The sequence below is a fragment of the Ranitomeya imitator genome, chromosome 9 (assembly GCF_032444005.1).
Source record: "Ranitomeya imitator isolate aRanImi1 chromosome 9, aRanImi1.pri, whole genome shotgun sequence".
NCBI classification, from domain to species: domain Eukaryota; kingdom Metazoa; phylum Chordata; class Amphibia; order Anura; family Dendrobatidae; genus Ranitomeya; species Ranitomeya imitator.
Window position 1 is genome coordinate 130,954,037 of NC_091290.1, and position 14,258 is coordinate 130,968,294.

The following is a 14,258-nucleotide window of genomic DNA, read 5'->3' on the forward strand; positions in this document are numbered from 1 at the left end:
GGTGAAATTGCAAAAAAAGTGCAATCCCACACTTGGCTTTTTTGCTAGGTTCACTAAATGCTAACACTGACCTGCCGTTATGATTCTCCAGGTCATTACGAATTCACAGACACCAAACATGTCTAGGTTCTTTTTTATCTAAGTGGTGAAAGAAAATTCCAAACTTTGTTAAAAAAAAAAAGGAAAAACAATTGTGCTATTATTTTTCGTGATCTGGTGTTGGGTGAGGGCTTATTTTTTGCGTGCCGAGCTGAAGTTTTTAATGATACCATTTTGGTGCAGATAAATTCTTTTGATCGCCCGTTATTTCATTTTAATGCAATGTCGTGGAGACCAATAAAACATAATTTTACATTTTTTACTTTTTTCTCGCTACGCTGTTTAGCGATCAGGTTAATGCTTTTTTTTATTCTCTGCGAACTCGGCGATACCAAATATGTGTAGGTTTGATTTTTTTTATTGTTTTATTTTGAATGGGGCGAAAGGGGGGTGATTTGAACTTTTTATATATTTTTTATTTTTTTATATTTTTAAAAACATTTTTTTTTTACTTTTGGCATGCTTCAATAGCCTCCATGGGAGACTAGAAGCTGCCATATCCCGATCAGCTCTGCTACATACAGGCGATGATCATATCGCCTCTATATAGCAGAATTACTTACTTGCCCAGTGTTCGGCGCTCACAGCAAGACCATAGAGGTCTCCAAGAGACTTCTGGTTGTCATGCCAACACACCGGTGACCCGCGATCACGTGACGGTGTCACTGGTGGGCGGATTTCCGGCCGCTGTCAGAGTTTGAAAGTGGCATTTAATGGGTTAATGGGTTAATAGCTACGGGTGCATCGCGATTCCATCCACGGCTGTTCCAGGCACATGTCAGCTGTTCAAAACAGCTGACATGCCCCAGGAAAGATGTTAGCTCACCACCGGAGCCCACATCAAAGGGAGGGTGTCCGACGTGGGCATACTATGATGCCCAACGTCGGAAGCATTGGGTGTAAATTACCTTCTTCATCTGTCCTTCTCTGGATGACTTTTGGTAGGAACCAAGCACCATATCCTAGAAAAATGCCAAAAGACCGGCCATTATTGAGATGCTCTGACCCAGTCGTCACAATCTGGTCCTTGACCAAGGCTGATTAATTGACCCCAATAAGCGAACATACCATGGCTGTCCAACTCCCACATGTAAGCTGTGTGTCATATATCTGGTTAATGATCTCTGTTACAACGATATTGTTTTCTCCTCAGGCTGGACCATTCATGAAATTTTTATAAGGGCAATAAGAATTTATAGGAATTTGTGTGTTTTCTACATAATTGCGTTGGAACTACAAATCCCATTCCATGAAACAGGTCCGGGTGTAAGAATGAATGATTCTCCTCGAGGGCATTTGCTGTGGTGACTTCTCACTTATATATCATTTGTGTTAACCAGTTGTTCTTACAGCCAGACGCTGTGGTGTGAGGCTAATCCCGGTATATACTGTCCAGTTTTACCCTCCTCAATATATACATATATATACAGTACAGACCAAAAGTTTGGACACACCTTCTCAATTAAAGATTTTTCGGTATTTTCATGACTATGAAAATTGTACATTCACACTGAAGGCATCAAAACTATGAATTCACACATGTGGAATTATATACTTAACAAAAAAGTGTGAAACAACTGAAAATATGTCTTATATTCTAGGTTCTTCAAAGTAGCCACCTTTTGCTTTGATGACTGCTTTGCACACTCTTGGCATTCTCTTGATGAGCTTCAAGAGGTAGTCACTGGGAATGGTTTTCACTTCACAGGTGTGCCCTGTCAGGTTTAATAAGTGGGATTTCTTGCCTTATAAATGGGGTTGGGACCATCAGTTGTGTTGTACAGAAGTCTGGTGGATTCACAGCTGATAGTCCTACTGAATAGATTGTTAGAATTTGTATTATGGCAAGAAAAAAGCAGCTAAGTAAAGAAAAACGAGTGGCCATCATTACTGTGAGAAATGAAGGTCAGTCCGAAAAATAGGGAAAACTTTGAAATTGTCCCCAAGTGCAGCTGCAAAAACCATCTAGTGCTACAAAGAAACTGGCTCACATGAAATCGCACTTATTAAACAGGGCACACCTTTGAAGTGAAAACCATTCCCAGTGACTACCTCTTGAAGCTCGTCAAAAGAATGCCAAGAGTGTGCAAAGCAGTCATCAAAGCAAAAGGTGGCTACTTTGAAGAACCTAGAATATAAGACATAATTTCAGTTGTTTCACACTTTTTTGTTACGTATATAATTCCACATGTGTTAATTCATAGTTTTGATGCCTTCAGTGTGAATGTACAATTTTCATAGTCATGAAAACACAGAAAAATCTTTAACCCCTTTCTGACCTCGGACGGGATAGTAAGTCCGAGGTCAGAAGCCCCTCTTTGATGCGGGCTCCAGCGGTGAGCCCGCATCAAAGCCGGGACATGTCAGCTGTTTTGAACAGCTGACATGTGCCCGTAATAGGCGCGGGCAGAATCGCGATCTGCCCGCACCTATTAACTAGTTAAATGCCGCTGTCAAACGCAGACAGCGGCATTTAACTGCCGCGGGCGGCCGGAAATGACGGTATTGCGGACCCCCGTCAGATGATCGGATGCTTCAGTATTGTAACCATAGAGGTCCTTGAGACCTGTATGGTTACTGATCCCCGGCAGCTGTGAGCGCCACCCTGTGGTCGGCGCTCACAGCACACCTGATTTTCTGCTACATAGCAGCGAACAGCAGATCGCTGCTATGTAGCAGAGGTGATCGCGTTGTGCCTGCTTCTAGCCTCCCATGGAGGCTATTGAAGCATGGCAAAAGTGAAAATAAAAAGTTAAAACAAATGTGAAAAAAAAAAAAATAAAAATAAAAGTTTAAATCACCCCCCTTTCGCCCCAATCAAAATAAATCAATAAAAAAAATCAATCTACACATATTTGGTATCACCGCATTCAAAATCACCCGATCTATCAATTAAAAAAAAGCATTAACCTGATCGCTAAACGGCGTAGCGAGAAAAAAATTCAAAATGCCAGAATTACGTTTTTTGGTCGCCGCGACATTGCATTAAAATGCAATAACGGGCGATCAAAAGAACGTATCTGCACCGAAATGCTATCATTAAAAACGTCATCTCGGCACGCAAAAAATAAGCCCTCAACTGACCCCAGATCACGAAAAATGGAGACGCTACGAGTATCGGAAAATGGCAGAATTTGTTTTTTGTTTTTTTTTTAACAAAGTTTGGAATTTTTTTTCACCACTTAGGTAATAAATAACCTAGACATGTTTGGTGTCTATGAACTCGTACTGACCTGGAGAATCCATAATGTCAGGTGAGTTTTAGCATTTAGTGAACCTAGCAAAAAAGCCAAACAAAAACCAGTGTGGGATTGCACTTTTTTTGCAATTTCACCGCACTTGGAATTTTTTCCCCGTTTTCTAGTACACGACATGCTAAAACCAATGATGTCATTCAAAAGTACAACTCGTCCCGCAAAAAATAAGCCCTCACATGGCCAAATTGACGGAAAAAGAAAAATCCCAAGGTCATGAAGGGGTTAAATGAGAAGGTGTGTCCAAACTTTTGGTCTGTACTGTATATATATATATATTTTTTTAAGACATGCTATCACATTTGGTGGTTATTTAACGTTGGTTTTCCCTTCATATAAATAGGCATATAAAGACATCCGTGTGGCAGGAATGGTGGGTTACCACATTTGTGAAAAAGATAGGTCTTAAAGCCACCTAATCTGAGTACAGCAAAAACTGCATAATGTAGAGACATAGACCCTGAGACCCCAGCTATGTATCACTTACTGGGCTGCTTGCTATAGTTTTGATAAGAATCAGCAGGAGAACATCACTAGATGACGATTACACCTACTGCAGTTATGTTTTCTGTTTAGAACAGAGGCACAGGATTAATGGTGGCACATGTGGTGGCACATCAACATTTCGATTACATGACATAGCTTATCTCAGCCATCCTTTTCTTCAGATCTTTCATATCTACTGCCCACAGCCCTCTTCTGTGCAGTACTCATGCACTTGGCCTGGAATGTCCAGTCTTCTTTCAATAACACTTCCAGTCCAGTCTACACGTTGCCTCAGCCCCAAATTCTCTTTTGCTGTCTCAGGGTTCCAACAAAGCTACAACTATAACTTCCCGAAATCTCAGCTCCATCCCTGCTGCTGAGCTGTGGAATAAAGGGAAAGGAGATTCCATCTCTTCTACTTTCCTAAATATCTGAGGTTTTCCATGCCAAAATAAAAGCTGTCACTTTTACAGTCCAGTAGGGACTCTTGATAATCCCAAGAAAATTGTTTGTCAAGTTCACATTGATGGTGTAGATCTCACCACAAATGAGCCAAAAATTGTGCATCACTTACTTATCAATGCATCATCTTCCAATTATTCAGTATGTGAACAATACATCTCGGAAATGTTTTAGAACCGGGCAATTTGTAGGTCCCTTTTTCTCTGAGATATTGCTTATGTCCCTTCTAAACATACTTTAATACTCAGGATTGAGGAATCAGCTACACTATTGCTAGCACAGAAGCCACATCATTCCTCTAAAGCCAGTTCATTACATATTCACACACTGTACAGCAATTAGCTAAGTCGATAAAGGAAAGAAATAAATGGCAAACATCACACAGAAGAAAAACAGAAAACTCGAAAACAATCAACAATTAATTAGATGTTCACGGGAGAAGTTCCCAAAGACAAACTGGAAATCTATCAGAATCTCGTTCCTCACGAAAGATGGATTTTGGAGAATCTCTTGGACAAATGGTGACTGGTAAAATGCTTCCTCTTTACTGGTGCCAGGATGTAAAAATTCAGTTGTTGTGTGTAGTTTTCTTCTACCTACAGACATTAGAGGGCAAATGGAAAAGTAACATGACTACACAAAGGGTTTGCATGTAGTCTGTTACCATAGCGGCACACAATGAACTACCACAGTGTTAGAGACAGCAAAGTAGAGGTGGGTCTTCTTTCACCTTCTGAAACTCAGCAATGGCGTAGCTTCAATTAGGTATTGAAATTAGAGATGAGACAATTTGTTCGAGGCAATATGAAGTTGCCTTGAATTTCACAAAAAAAATTGTAATCTCTGGATTCAGAATTATTGTCATTCACACTATGCAAATTCAGCAAAATGTTTAGGTTCCGGGTTAAAAAAAACCCCATCAGTACTCACCTTGAAACAAACCAGCCCCTCTACCACCAAAGCTCACCATCTGGTCTTCCACCTCTTCTTTCCTACTTCCCCCCAGAAAACAACGTTCTCATCGGCCATCTTCATTATGGACTGGGTCATTCAGTGTCGAGGAGGCCTCTGACATTATGGCATAGAGTAAAGATGCCAAAGAGGACATCACACTGGAGAAAGGAAGAGTCTTGATGAAGAAAATGACCAGAAGCTGTGCTGGTGGCTCAATGGAACAGGTACTCTCTCTCTCTCTCTCTCTCTATATATATATATATATATATATATATTCTACAGAGATCTTCAACGACACTCAGGTCTCCAAAAGACACAAAGACAAGATTTCTTTGGTAAGTTGATGCACGTTGAGGGGGGTCCTGACTTGCTTTGACGAGCCAGTTCTAAATCTTCCAAGATATGTCATATAGGATTAAGAGCTGTGGACTGTGAAGGCCGAGGAAGCAAGGAACAATATATGACTATAAGACCTTGGTGTCTTAGTACATTGTCCTTCTGCCAAATAGTAAAAGCTGGAGCTGAAGAGTCAAATTTGATCAACCAAAATACTTAAGCAAGCCTTACTATCCATATGTCCATCTACTCATATCAGAGGACCATGAGTATGACAAGAAAATATTCCACACCCCACCAATACTCCACCTGCCATTATTCTGCTTGTCCCAAATTTTTACCCTACCGTCAGTGCCCCGCAGCAAAAACCTGGACTCAATGTTTTGTTGTTGAATTCAAGAAGTAAAAAATAACCCGGTTGGGGGCAATACCCTCAGAAGCTCCTATTCATAAACAAACTGAAATCATTCTGTAAAGATCATCAACAAAATCCCTTTTGCTATTTAATCTGCTCTCATATAGTAAATTCAGGTAACATATGATTTTTTTTCACCTATGACCAAAAGAACATCTGCTGAAACAAATAAGAATGTGGACACTAATGAGGAAACCACCTGCGGGGCTATGACTGGTATAATGGATCGCTCACCATATTTCACACCTCTGGTAACTTTAGTTAATACGGCGTGTTACACCTTTTCTTCTGACATTGATTTTTCATACAGACGCTTTGGTCGCATGAAAGATAAGTGACCCAGGGAGAAAGAGGTGAGGACAGCGCTATGCACATACGCTCAATTGTCCCATCAGCGTCATATCAAGTGTCACATACCCTGCTACTTATTCCTTAAGGTCACGAGGTTTTCTGATGAATTCTCAGATTTTCTACCGAGAAGCTGTTTATTTTTTGATCTTCCCATTTTTCCAGTGAACGCTTAAAGAAAAAGAACATAGGGAATCTTTAGAGGAACCATATGGTCATCAGGTTGGGAACAACAAATTGCACGTTACACCCCAAATGCTCCTACAACTGGGACATGGGTCCAGGTGTGGATGCATGTCCCAAGCCCCGGTGGAAAAACTATTCCACTACCATGTCGGTACTCTTGTTAACAGTTGCATTATGAATATTTATGGATTGTCTGCGACTAAGATATCAATGGACGATCCTTCTAATTAGGTCCTCCATATAAGATCGGTAGGAATCTTAAGACCAAGACACAGGTGGGTTTCTTGGTAGGCTTTATATAGGCACAAAGAGATGACCACATGGGACCATGCCCGGTCATCGGCAAAGCCTGACATGGAACACAAACCAGTGGACCAGTGTGGGGGTGACTAAGCTCAGAACTGGGCCAGGTGCGTAACAAACACCCTATGGTCAATGTATTGAAACATTTCTAGAAGGAATAACAAAGGGACAGCACAACACAAATTTCTACGTAAAACTTTTCCAGAATTCTTTTCTCTAAGGAAATGCAGAGATTTATTAAAGTCCTCTTTAAGTTGTAGCATTATATTGTCAAATAAGCAGAGTTCTCTATGCAAAAACAAAGCTTTGGCTGAAGATGTTAATATATTTCCTGCTTAGGGTTTAGGTTTAGGCTACACTAAACCTTAGGTTTAGGCTACATTTGGTTTAGGGTTAAGGTATTCTCTTTTCAGGACTTAATGTTGGGATATTCCTTACTTAGAATGTAGGATCTTTGTAACTTCTAAGGTTTTAGAATAAGGCTCAGCTTATAAACTGCTCGCGTTTAGGGTTAGTTTTAGGGTATACAGTACTCTGCATGGGCTTTAGGGAAAGACTATACCCTGCAAAAAATTTAGCTTTAGGGTGTTCCCTGTTTGAAAATTTAGGAATGGCTCTTCCCTTACTGAGGCTTTACAATGAAGTTTGGAATTTACCCTGCTAAGGATTTATGGTTAGGTTATACCCTTCTAAGGCTGTAGGATTAGAATGTACTCTTGCTAAGGGTTTTTGGGGTTAGGACGTTAAGTTTAAGCTACACCCTGGTGAGGATTTAGTGTCTAGATGTGCCCAGCAAATTATTTAGGGTTAGGATTTAGTGATTTAGGGTTGGGATATACCCTGCTATGCATTTAAAATTAGGCTACACACTGAAAACGATTTAGGGTTGGGAGATATCCTAAGGATTTAAGGTTAGGCTATACCCTGTAAAAGAGTTAGGGATAGGCTATACCCTGCTGTTGATCTATGGTTAGGCTAAACCCTGCTTAGGATTTAGGGTTCGGAGATACCCTAAGGTTTTGTGGTTAGGCTATAACCTGCTAAGGATTTAGGGTTAGGATATACCCAAAGGATTTACGGTTAGGCTATATCCTGCTAAAGATTTAGGTTTATGCCATACCCTTCTATGGATTTAGAGTTGGGCTATACCACTCGAAGGATTTAGACTTGGTCTAGAACATGGTAAGGATTTAGGGTTAGACTATACCCTGCTAAGGATTTAGGGTTAGGCTATACCCTGCTAAGGATATAGGTTTAGGCTATACCCTGCTAAGGATGTAGGATTAGGCTATACCCTGCTAAGGATTTAGGATTAGGTTATACCCCACTAAGGATTTAGGATTAGGCTATACCCTGCTATGGATTTAGGGTTAGGCTATACCCTGCTATGGATTTAGGGTTAGGCTATACCCTGCTATGGATTAAGGATTAGGCTATACCCTGCTATGGATTTAGGGTTAGGCTATACCCTGCTAAGGATATAGGATTAGGCTATACCCTGCTATGGATTTAGGGTTAGGCTATACCCTGCTAAGGATATAGGGTTAGGCTATACCCTGCTAAGGATTTAGGATTAGGCTATACCCTGCTAAGGATTTAGGATTAGGCTATACCCTGCTATGGATTTAGGGTTAGGCTATACCCTGCTATGGGTTTAGGATTAGGCTATACCCTGCTATGGATTTAGGGTTAGGCTATACCCTGCTATGGATTTAGGATTAGGCTATACCCTGCTATGGATTTAGGGTTAGGCTATACCCTGCTAAGGATATAGGGTTAGGCTATACCCTGCTAAGGATTTAGGATTAGGCTATACCCTGCTAAGGATTTAGGATTAGGCTATACCCTGCTATGGATTTAGGGTTAGGCTATACCCTGCTAAGGATATAGGGTTAGGCTATACCCTGCTAAGGATTTAGGATTAGGCTATACCCTGCTAAGGATTTAGGATTAGGCTATACCCTGCTATGGATTTAGGGTTAGGCTATACCCTGCTATGGGTTTAGGATTAGGCTATACCCTGCTATGGATTTAGGGTTAGTCTATACCCTGCTATGGATTTAGGATTAGGCTATACCCTGCTATGGATTAAGGATTAGGTTATACCCTGCTATGGATTTAGGGTTAGGCTATACTCTGCTAAGGATATAGGGTTAGGCTATACCCTGCTAAAGATTTAGGATTAGGCTATACCCTGCTATGGATTTAGGATTAGGCTATACTCTGCTAAGGATATAGGGTTAGGCTATACTCTGCTAAGGATTTAGGATTAGGCTATACCCTGCTATGGATTTAGGATTAGGCTATACCCTGCTAAGGATATAGGGTTAGGCTATACCCTGCTAAGGATTTAGGATTAGGCTATACCCTGCTATGGATTTAGGGTTAGGCTATACCCTGCTATGGGTTTAGGATTAGGCTATACCCTGCTATGGATTTAGGGTTAGGCTATACCCTGCTATGGATTTAGGATTAGGCTATACCCTGCTATGGATTAAGGATTAGGGTATACCCTGCTATGGATTTAGGGTTAGGCTATACTCTGCTAAGGATATAGGGTTAGGCTGTACCCTGCTAAGGATTTAGGATTAGGCTATACCCTGCTATGGATTTAGGATTAGGCTATACTCTGCTAAGGATATAGGGTTAGGCTATACCCTGCTAAGGATTTAGGATTAGGCTATACCCTGCTATGGATTTAGGGTTAGGCTATACCCTGCTAAGGATATAGGGTTAGGCTATACCCTGCTAAGGATTTAGGATTAGGCTATACACTGCTAAGGATTTAGGATTAGGCTATACCCTGCTATGGATTTAGGCTGCTATGGACTTAGGGTTAGGCTATACCCTGCTAAGGATATAGGGTTAGGCTATAACCTGCTAAGGATTTAGGATTAGGCTATACCCTGCTGTGGATTTAGGATTAGGCTATACCCTGCTATGGACTTAGGGTTAGGCTATACCCTGCTAAGGATTTAGGATTAGGTTATACCCCACTAAGGATTTAGGATTAGGCTATACCCTGCTATGGATTTAGGGTTAGGCTATACCCTGCTAAGGATATAGGGTTAGGCTATACCCTGCTAAGGATTTAGGATTAGGCTATACCCTGCTAAGGATTTAGGATTAGGCTATACCCTGCTATGGATTTAGGGTTAGGCTATACCCTGCTATGGATTAAGGATTAGGCTATACCCTGCTATGGATTTAGGGTTAGGCTATACCCTGCTAAGGATATAGGGTTAGGCTATACCCTGCTAAGGATTTAGGATTAGGCTATAACCTGATATGGATTTAGGGTTAGGCTATACCCTACTAAGGATATAGGGTTAGGCTATACCCTGCTAAGGATTTAGGATTAGGCTATACCCTGCTATGGATTTAGGGTTAGGCTATACCCTGCTATGGATTTAGGATTAGGCTATACCCTGCTATGGATTTAGGGTTAGGCTATACCCTGCTATGGATTTAGGATTAGGCTATACCCTGCTATGGATTAAGGATTAGGCTATACCCTGCTATGGATTTAGGGTTAGGCTATACCCTGCTAAGGATATAGGGTTAGGCTATACCCTGCTAAGGAGTTAGGATAAGGCTATACCCTGCTATGGATTTAGGGTTAGGCTATACCCTGCTAAGGATATAAGGTTATGCTATACCCTGCTAAGGATTTAGGATTAGGCTATACACTGCTAAGGATTTAGGATTAGGCTATACCCTGCTATGGATTTAGGATTAAGCTATACCCTGCTATGGACTTAGGGTTAGGCTATACCCTGCTAAGGATATAGGGTTAGGCTATAACCTGCTAAGGATATAGGGTTAGGCTATACCCTGCTATGGATTTAGGATTAGGCTATACCTTGCTATACCTTGCTATAAAACCAGGGATTCAAGCTTCAGGAGGCTAATTTGCATATTCCAGGTGCCTTCTGGGAGAAGCGAAGTCTCCCTAAGCTAGAAGATCGTTGGGTACAGCCGGGACCAGCTGCTTCGAAAGCATCACCAAACCAGGGATTCAAGCTTCAGGAGGCTAATTTGCATATTCCAGGTGCCTTCTGGGAGAAGCGAAGTCTCCCTAAGCTAGAAGATCGTTGGGTACAGCCGGGACCAGCTGCTTCGAAAGCATCACCAAACCAGGGATTCAAGCTTCAGGAGGCTAATTTGCATATTCCAGGTGCCTTCTGGGAGAAGCGAAGTCTCCCTAAGCTAGAAGATCGTTGGGTACAGCCGGGACCAGCTGCTTCGAAAGCATCACCAAACCAGGGATTCAAGCTTCAGGAGGCTAATTTGCATATTCCAGGTGCCTTCTGGGAGAAGCGAAGTCTCCCTAAGCTAGAAGATCGTTGGGTACAGCCGGGACCAGCTGCTTCGAAAGCATCACCAAACCAGGGATTCAAGCTTCAGGAGGCTAATTTGCATATTCCAGGTGCCTTCTGGGAGAAGCGAAGTCTCCCTAAGCTAGAAGATCGTTGGGTACAGCCGGGACCAGCTGCTTCGAAAGCATCACCAAACCAGGGATTCAAGCTTCAGGAGGCTAATTTGCATATTCCAGGTGCCTTCTGGGAGAAGCGAAGTCTCCCTAAGCTAGAAGATCGTTGGGTACAGCCGGGACCAGCTGCTTCGAAAGCATCACCAAACCAGGGATTCAAGCTTCAGGAGGCTAATTTGCATATTCCAGGTGCCTTCTGGGAGAAGCGAAGTCTCCCTAAGCTAGAAGATCGTTGGGTACAGCCGGGACCAGCTGCTTCGAAAGCATCACCAAACCAGGGATTCAAGCTTCAGGAGGCTAATTTGCATATTCCAGGTGCCTTCTGGGAGAAGCGAAGTCTCCCTAAGCTAGAAGATCGTTGGGTACAGCCGGGACCAGCTGCTTCGAAAGCATCACCAAACCAGGGATTCAAGCTTCAGGAGGCTAATTTGCATATTCCAGGTGCCTTCTGGGAGAAGCGAAGTCTCCCTAAGCTAGAAGATCGTTGGGTACAGCCGGGACCAGCTGCTTCGAAAGCATCACCAAACCAGGGATTCAAGCTTCAGGAGGCTAATTTGCATATTCCAGGTGCCTTCTGGGAGAAGCGAAGTCTCCCTAAGCTAGAAGATCGTTGGGTACAGCCGGGACCAGCTGCTTCGAAAGCATCACCAAACCAGGGATTCAAGCTTCAGGAGGCTAATTTGCATATTCCAGGTGCCTTCTGGGAGAAGCGAAGTCTCCCTAAGCTAGAAGATCGTTGGGTACAGCCGGGACCAGCTGCTTCGAAAGCATCACCAAACCAGGGATTCAAGCTTCAGGAGGCTAATTTGCATATTCCAGGTGCCTTCTGGGAGAAGCGAAGTCTCCCTAAGCTAGAAGATCGTTGGGTACAGCCGGGACCAGCTGCTTCGAAAGCATCACCAAACCAGGGATTCAAGCTTCAGGAGGCTAATTTGCATATTCCAGGTGCCTTCTGGGAGAAGCGAAGTCTCCCTAAGCTAGAAGATCGTTGGGTACAGCCGGGACCAGCTGCTTCGAAAGCATCACCAAACCAGGGATTCAAGCTTCAGGAGGCTAATTTGCATATTCCAGGTGCCTTCTGGGAGAAGCGAAGTCTCCCTAAGCTAGAAGATCGTTGGGTACAGCCGGGACCAGCTGCTTCGAAAGCATCACCAAACCAGGGATTCAAGCTTCAGGAGGCTAATTTGCATATTCCAGGTGCCTTCTGGGAGAAGCGAAGTCTCCCTAAGCTAGAAGATCGTTGGGTACAGCCGGGACCAGCTGCTTCGAAAGCATCACCAAACCAGGGATTCAAGCTTCAGGAGGCTAATTTGCATATTCCAGGTGCCTTCTGGGAGAAGCGAAGTCTCCCTAAGCTAGAAGATCGTTGGGTACAGCCGGGACCAGCTGCTTCGAAAGCATCACCAAACCAGGGATTCAAGCTTCAGGAGGCTAATTTGCATATTCCAGGTGCCTTCTGGGAGAAGCGAAGTCTCCCTAAGCTAGAAGATCGTTGGGTACAGCCGGGACCAGCTGCTTCGAAAGCATCACCAAACCAGGGATTCAAGCTTCAGGAGGCTAATTTGCATATTCCAGGTGCCTTCTGGGAGAAGCGAAGTCTCCCTAAGCTAGAAGATCGTTGGGTACAGCCGGGACCAGCTGCTTCGAAAGCATCACCAAACCAGGGATTCAAGCTTCAGGAGGCTAATTTGCATATTCCAGGTGCCTTCTGGGAGAAGCGAAGTCTCCCTAAGCTAGAAGATCGTTGGGTACAGCCGGGACCAGCTGCTTCGAAAGCATCACCAAACCAGGGATTCAAGCTTCAGGAGGCTAATTTGCATATTCCAGGTGCCTTCTGGGAGAAGCGAAGTCTCCCTAAGCTAGAAGATCGTTGGGTACAGCCGGGACCAGCTGCTTCGAAAGCATCACCAAACCAGGGATTCAAGCTTCAGGAGGCTAATTTGCATATTCCAGGTGCCTTCTGGGAGAAGCGAAGTCTCCCTAAGCTAGAAGATCGTTGGGTACAGCCGGGACCAGCTGCTTCGAAAGCATCACCAAACCAGGGATTCAAGCTTCAGGAGGCTAATTTGCATATTCCAGGTGCCTTCTGGGAGAAGCGAAGTCTCCCTAAGCTAGAAGATCGTTGGGTACAGCCGGGACCAGCTGCTTCGAAAGCATCACCAAACCAGGGATTCAAGCTTCAGGAGGCTAATTTGCATATTCCAGGTGCCTTCTGGGAGAAGCGAAGTCTCCCTAAGCTAGAAGATCGTTGGGTACAGCCGGGACCAGCTGCTTCGAAAGCATCACCAAACCAGGGATTCAAGCTTCAGGAGGCTAATTTGCATATTCCAGGTGCCTTCTGGGAGAAGCGAAGTCTCCCTAAGCTAGAAGATCGTTGGGTACAGCCGGGACCAGCTGCTTCGAAAGCATCACCAAACCAGGGATTCAAGCTTCAGGAGGCTAATTTGCATATTCCAGGTGCCTTCTGGGAGAAGCGAAGTCTCCCTAAGCTAGAAGATCGTTGGGTACAGCCGGGACCAGCTGCTTCGAAAGCATCACCAAACCAGGGATTCAAGCTTCAGGAGGCTAATTTGCATATTCCAGGTGCCTTCTGGGAGAAGCGAAGTCTCCCTAAGCTAGAAGATCGTTGGGTACAGCCGGGACCAGCTGCTTCGAAAGCATCACCAAACCAGGGATTCAAGCTTCAGGAGGCTAATTTGCATATTCCAGGTGCCTTCTGGGAGAAGCGAAGTCTCCCTAAGCTAGAAGATCGTTGGGTACAGCCGGGACCAGCTGCTTCGAAAGCATCACCAAACCAGGGATTCAAGCTTCAGGAGGCTAATTTGCATATTCCAGGTGCCTTCTGGGAGAAGCGAAGTCTCCCTAAGCTAGAAGATCGTTGGGTACAGCCGGGACCAGCTGCTTCGAAAGCATCACCAAACCA